General features: G+C 48.3%; 1 pseudogene; it reads right to left on the minus strand.

The window, feature by feature from the left end:
• Nucleotides 1-5,546: 5,546 nt before the first annotated feature.
• On the minus strand, nucleotides 5,547-6,754 carry LOC115137791 (olfactory receptor 10G6-like; annotated as a pseudogene).
• Between the last annotated feature and the right edge of the window lie 609 nt (nucleotides 6,755-7,363).

A 7,363-nucleotide genomic window follows, 5' to 3' on the forward strand; every position in this document is an offset into this window, starting at 1 on the left:
TTCACAGATCTTCATTGTAAAGGGTTTCAACACTGTTTCCCATGCTTGTTCAATGAACCATAAACAATTAATGAACATGCACCTGTAAAACGGTCGTTAAGACAGTAACAGCTTACAGACGGTAGGCATTGAAGGTCACAATTATGAAAAAACTTAAGACACTATAAAGGCCTTTCTACTGACTCTGAAAAACACCAAAAGAAAGATGCCCAGGGTCCCTGCTCATCTGCGTGAACGTGCCTTAGGCATGCTGCAAGGAGGCATGACGACTGCAGATGTGGCCAGGGCAATAAATTGCAATATCCATATTATGAGATGACTAAGATAGTGCTACAGGGAGACAGGACGGACAGCTGTTCGTCATCGCCATGGTAGACCATGTGTAACAACACCTGCACAGGATCGGTACATCAAAAACATCACACCTGCGGGACAGGTACAGGATGGCAACAACAACTGCCCGAGTTACCCCAGGAATGCACAATCCCTCCCATGAGTACTCAGTCTGTCCGCAACAGGCTGAGAGAGGCTGGACTGAGGGCTTGTAGGCATGTTGTAAGGCAGGTCCTCACCAGACATCACCGGCAACAAGGTCACCTATGGGCAGTAACCCACCGTCGCTGGACCACTGGCAAAATGTGCTCTTCACTGACGAGTCGCGGTTTTGTCTCTTCAGGGGTGATGGTCGGATTCATGTTTATCGTCGAAGGAATGAATGTTACACCGAGGCCTATACTCTGGAGTGGGATAGATTTGGAGGTGGCGGGTCCGTCATGGTCTGGGGCGGTGTGCCACAGCATCCTCAGACTGAGCTTGTTGTCATTGCAGGCATTCTCAACACTGTGTGTTACAGGGAAGACATCCTCCTCCCTCATGTGGTACCCTTCCTGCAGGCTCATTGTGACATGACCCTCCAGCATGACAATGCCACCAGCCATACTGCTCATTCTGTGAGTGATTTCCTGAAAGACAGGAATGTTAGTGTTCTGCCATGGCCAGCGAAGAGCCCGGATCTCAATCCCATTGAGCACATCTGGGACCTGTTGGATCGGAGGGTGAGGGCTAGGGCCATTCCCCCCAGATATGTCCAGGAACTTGCAGGTGCCTTGGTGGAAGAATGGGGTAACATCTCACAGCAAGAACTGGCAAATCTGGTGCAGTCCATGAGGAGGAGATGCACTGCAGTACTTAATGTAGCTGGTGGCCACACCAGATACTGACTGTTACTTTTGATTTTGACCCCTCCTTTGTTCAGGGACACATTATTCTGTTTCTGTTAGTCACATGTCTGTGGAACTTGTTCAGTTTATGTCTCAGTTGTTGAATCTTGTTATGTTCATACAAATATTTACACATGTTAAGTTTACACATGTTAGAAGTACTTCCGGGTTGGAGCGAGCGGTCGCATCCGCACTTCGGTCCGCAGGTAGTATAACTTTTCATTACATTTCATTACATTTCATTATAGTACAACGGTTTGATTTGTCTAATCTTAGCAATTTCTTCTTAGCTAGCTACATAGCCGTCATTGTATCAAAGATAATTGCGTAATTATCGTATTTCGTCGTCCTAACGTAGTCTACACTGCTATCTGCCCAGCAGCTAGCCAGCTAGCAAACGTCCACCGTCTACCGAATAGCAGCACTGTAGAAACTATTACACTCAACTGAACGACTTGATTAGTGTAGTGTTAGCTAGCTACATAGTTGTCTTTGCTGTCTTCGTATCCAAGATAATTGTGTAGTTTAGAGTGTGTAGTTTTAGAGTGATTATCTTAATTTACCGAGGTTAGCTAGCCAGCTATTTGTCGTCCTTAACGTAGGAGACACTGCTAGCTAGCCAACAGCTAGCCAACATCTACCGAATAGAACTTCCGCACTCAACAACCCGGTCGCATTCCGCTTCGCTCCACAGGTAGTATCACATTTTCATTTCATTTCATTACAGTACAACGGTTTGATTTGTTTGATCGTAGCTAGCTACATAGCTAGCTACATAGCCGTCTTTGTATCAAAGATAATTGTGTAGTCTTGAGCGATTTTCTAGGTTAGCTAGCCAGCTATTGTCGTTCTTTTAACGCAACGTAACGTAATCAACACTGCTAGCTAGCCAGCTAGCCCCGAATAGCAGCACTGTAGAAACTATTTCACTCAACGGAACGACTTGATTAGTGTAGTGTCAACAACGCAGCCACTGCCAGCTAGCCTACAAAGTCAACAACGCACCCACTGCCAGCTAGCCTACTTCAGCAGTACTGTATCATTTTAATCATTTTAGTCAATAAGATTCTTGCTACGTAAGCTTAACTTTCTGAACATTCGAGACGTGTAGCCCACTTGTCATTCCAATCTCCTTTGCATTAGCGTAGCCTCTTGTGTAGCCTGTCAACTATGTGTCTGTCTATCCCTGTTCTCTCCTCTCTGCACAGACCATACAAACGCTCCACACCGCGTGGCCGCGGCCACCCTAATCTGGTGGTCCCAGCGCGCACGACCCACGTGGAGTTCCAGGTCTCCGGTAGCCTCTGGAACTGCCGATCTGCGGCCAACAAGGCAGAGTTCATCTCAGCCTATGCCTCCCTCCAGTCCCTCGACTTCTTGGCACTGACGGAAACATGGATCACCACAGATAACACTGCTACTCCTACTGCTCTCTCTTCGTCCGCCCACGTGCTCTCGCACACCCCCGAGAGCTTCTGGTCAGCGGGTGGTGGCACCGGGATCCTCATCTCTCCCAAGTGGTCATTCTCTCTTTCTCCCTTACCCATCTGTCTATCGCCTCCTTTGAATTCCATGCTGTCACAGTTACCAGCCCTTTCAAGCTTAACATCCTTATCATTTATCGCCCTCCAGGTTCCCTCGGAGAGTTCATCAATGAGCTTGATGCCTTGATAAGCTCCTTTCCTGAGGACGGCTCACCTCTCACAGTTCTGGGCGATAAACCTCCCCACGTCTACCTTTGACTCATTCCTCTCTGCCTCCTTCTTTCCACTCCTCTCCTCTTTTGACCTCACCCTCTCACCTTCCCCCTACTCACAAGGCAGGCAATACGCCGACCTCATCTTTACTAGATGCTGTTCCTCCACTAACCTCATTGCAACTCCCTCCAAGTCTCCGACCACTACCTTGTATCCTTTTCCCTCTCGCTCTCATCCAACACTTCCCACACTGCCCCTACTCGGATGGTATCGCGCCGTCCCAACCTTCGCTCTCTCTCCCCGCTACTCTCTCCTCTTCCATCCTATCATCTCTTCCCTCTGCTCAAACCTTCTCCAACCTATCTCCTGATTCTGCCTCCTCAACCCTCCTCTCCTCCCTTTCTGCATCCTTTGACTCTCTATGTCCCCTATCCTCCAGGCCGGCTCGGTCCTCCCTCCCGCTCCGTGGCTCGACGACTCATTGCGAGCTCACAGAACAGGGCTCCGGGCAGCCGAGCGGAAATGGAGGAAAACTCGCCTCCCTGCGGACCTGGCATCCTTTCACTCCCTCCTCTCTACATTTTCCTCCTCTGTCTCTGCTGCTAAAGCCACTTTCTACCACTCTAAATTCCAAGCATCTGCCTCTAACCCTAGGAAGCTCTTTGCCACCTTCTCCTCCCTCTTGAATCCTCCTCCCCTCCCCCTCCTCCCTCTCTGCAGATGACTTCGTCAACCATTTTGAAAAGAAGGTCGACGACATCCGATCCTCGTTTGCTAAGTCAAACGACACCGCTGGTTCTGCTCACACTGCCGGTTCTGCTCACACTGCCCTACCCTGTGCTCTGACCTCTTTCTCCCCTCTCTCTCCAGATGACATCTCGCGTCTTGTGACGGCCGGCCGCCCAACAACCTGCCCGCTTGACCCTATCCCCTCCTCTCTTCTCCAGACCATCTCCGGTGACCTTCTCCCTTACCTCACCTCGCTCATCAACTCATCCCTGACCGCTGGCTACGTCCCTCCCGTCTTCAAGAGACCGAGAGTTGCACCCCTTCTGAAAAAACCTACACTCGATCCCTCCGATGTCAACAACTACAGACCAGTATCCCTTCTTTCTTTTCTCTCCAAAACTCTTGAACGTGCCGTCCTTGGCCAGCTCTCCCGCTATCTCTCTCAGAATGACCTTCTTGATCCAAATCAGTCAGGTTTCAAGACTAGTCATTCAACTGAGACTGCTCTTCTCTGTATCACGGAGGCGCTCCGCACTGCTAAAGCTAACTCTCTCTCCTCTGCTCTCATCCTTCTAGACCTATCGGCTGCCTTCGATACTGTGAACCATCAGATCCTCCTCTCCACCCTCTCCGAGTTGGGCATCTCCGGCGCGGCCCACGCTTGATTGCGTCCTACCTGACAGGTCGCTCCTACCAGGTGGCGTGGCGAGAATCCGTCTCCTCACCACGTGCTCTCACCACTGGTGTCCCCAGGGCTCTGTTCTAGGCCCTCTCCTATTCTCGCTATACACCAAGTCACTTGGCTCTGTCATAACCTCACATGGTCTCTCCTATCATTGCTATGCAGACGACACACAATTAATCTTCTCCTTTCCCCTTCTGACGACCAGGTGGCGAATCGCATCTCTGCATGTCTGGCAGACATATCAGTGTGGATGACGGATCATCACCTCAAGCTGAACCTCGGCAAGACGGAGCTGCTCTTCCTCCCGGGGAAGGACTGCCCGTTCCATGATCTCGCCATCACGGTTGACAACTCCATTGTGTCCTCGTCCCAGAGCGCTAAGAACCTTGGCGTGATCCTGGACAACACCCTGTCGTTCTCAAATAACATCAAGGCGGTGGCCCGTTCCTGTAGGTTCATGCTCTACAACATCCGCAGAGTACGACCCTGCCTCACACAGGAAGCGGCGCAGGTCCTAATCCAGGCACTTGTCATCTCCCGTCTGGATTACTGCAACTCGCTGTTGGCTGGGCTCCCTGCCTGTGCCATTAAACCCCTACAACTCATCCAGAACGCCGCAGCCCGTCTGGTGTTCAACCTTCCCAAGTTCTCTCACGTCACCCCGCTCCTCCGCTCTCTCCACTGGCTTCCAGTTGAAGCTCGCATCCGCTACAAGACCATGGTGCTTGCCTACGGAGCTGTGAGGGGAACGGCACCTCAGTACCTCCAGGCTCTGATCAGGCCCTACACCCAAACAAGGGCACTGCGTTCATCCACCTCTGGCCTGCTCGCCTCCCTACCACTGAGGAAGTACAGTTCCCGCTCAGCCCAGTCAAAACTGTTCGCTGCTCTGGCCCCCCAATGGTGGAACAAACTCCCTCACGACGCCAGGACAGCGGAGTCAATCACCACCTTCCGGAGACACCTGAAACCCCACCTCTTTAAGGAATACCTAGGATAGGATAAAGTAATCCTTCTCACCCCCCTTAAAAGACCTAGATGCACTATTGTAAAGTGGCTGTTCCACTGGATGTCTTAAGGTGAAAGCACCAATTTGTAAGTCGCTCTGGATAAGAGCGTCTGCTAAATTACTTAAATGTAAATGTAATTTGATTTGATTTGAAGTGCATCACTACAATACATTTAGCGTAGGGCAGGAACTTTACGGTTGAACATCTATACAACTTTATTCAGAATCTGAGTGAGTTTCATTCCGTATATGATAAGGTTCACAAGAGGAGGCACAACTAGGAACTCCACTGCCATGATATTCCTCAGGGCCAGCAGGCTGGTGTTGCTGCCATAGCGAGCGTACATCCCATCCAAGGTCATGGATATGGTGAAGTTAGTCAGCATGATTAGATGAGGTCTGCATGAACTTCCTCCTCTCCGCCCGGGAATGCATAGGAAATCAGGACGAGTAATGTTTGAGAAAACGTGACAATGAAGAAGCAGAGGTTGGTCCGAGTGGTGTCCACACATGAGAGCTTCACGACCGCCCAGTTTGAGCAGTAGAGTTTATTGCCGTAGACGCCACAGAGGGGTAACCCATCCCAATGCTATTTTCTAGCCATGAAAAAAGCCACGTAACAAAAAGCAGTGTCCATACTTTCGAGTGGTCATGATAGAGTGGTATTGTAACGGCTTGCAGATGGCAAAATACCTGTCATATGTCATCACTGTCAAGCTGGTGAATTCACAGAAAGCATAGGAGTAGATGACATATCTGGGCCAGGCACCCAATGTACATGAGAGTCAAATAAAAGGTCATAAGCTGAAATGCCATAGATACCATTAATACACAGATTACAGAGGAATAAATACAACATTTTCTACAGAAAAATGTTAACAATCAGTGTCAGATTGACAAAAATGGTGAAGAGCTATAGGATGAGAGTCAATCCGAAGTAAATATGCCACGTTCAGTCCATGCAGCACAAACACTATCTCCTGGGTGGAGTTTAATACCATTTTTTTGGGCACTTTGCTACATTTTGAACATAACTTGTTGAGAGCATGGCCATATTTCTAATTGGAAATTTGGACCACATGGGTTAATTTTTCTTTCTCTTTAAAGGCTTTCCACAAAATGCTCAGATCTCAGCCAATTTTAGCTCATATCTGAGCAATTGGTTTTTTTACCACTGCTCAGCTCCATGAAGTGAATCAGAGGAGGGCTAGACTTTGGTAGTAGCTAGTTTTTGCACGAGTTAATGATTAAATAAAATGTTATGAAAAACATTTCAATTGCAAAATGCACTGCAAAATATTGTCAGAAAAAAATGGTCTTTGTACAATATACTATCTACCCCCAGCGGACTGTTCACAGGCCTCATGGCAGATGACCTCTTGATTGGCACAACACATCCAGCCAGGGGCATCATGCTCCCCAAAATGTTGAGAGGGCACTAATGAGCAAAATGTATATCTTTGAATATACCCACAAGTGTTACGGAACTCGTCTGAAGTCAATAACTCTGATGTGCCAATTTCTTTCTGTACCGTCCGAACCATTTGAGCTTCAGCTGTTCCTCCTTTGAAAGTTTTGAGCTTGCACCGTGGGACTTAGAGGTACCCAGCGTCACGGCTTCATTGCTCCAGACCACCACAAGGGGATGTTAGAGCACTCATTAAGCTTTTGGGTCCCAAGGTTTTTATATGACCAACCATATCAAGTGGTTCCAATGACACATTTTGACGTGAGCCACCCTTGCCTTGTGGCATTCTTCAACAAAGATGGCTGAAAAAACATTACGGTGGAACCAGATGTAAATTGTTATAAAGTCATAACGAGTCAAGCAAAACATTTACAATTGAGAGGAATATGTTAATGCGGCGACAAGCGTATGTGCATATTGAGGTCATGAATTTAATTTATGAAAATCGCTATTTAGAAAGTTATCTGACTAGCTAACATTAGCCAGTTAGCAAGTGTTAGGAGAATTAATTTGTAATTTGTGTTGTTTAATGTTTTAGGGACTCCTGAGAAAACC

This window comes from Oncorhynchus nerka, linkage group LG11, assembly GCF_034236695.1.
Source record: "Oncorhynchus nerka isolate Pitt River linkage group LG11, Oner_Uvic_2.0, whole genome shotgun sequence".
NCBI classification, from domain to species: Eukaryota; Metazoa; Chordata; class Actinopteri; order Salmoniformes; family Salmonidae; genus Oncorhynchus; species Oncorhynchus nerka.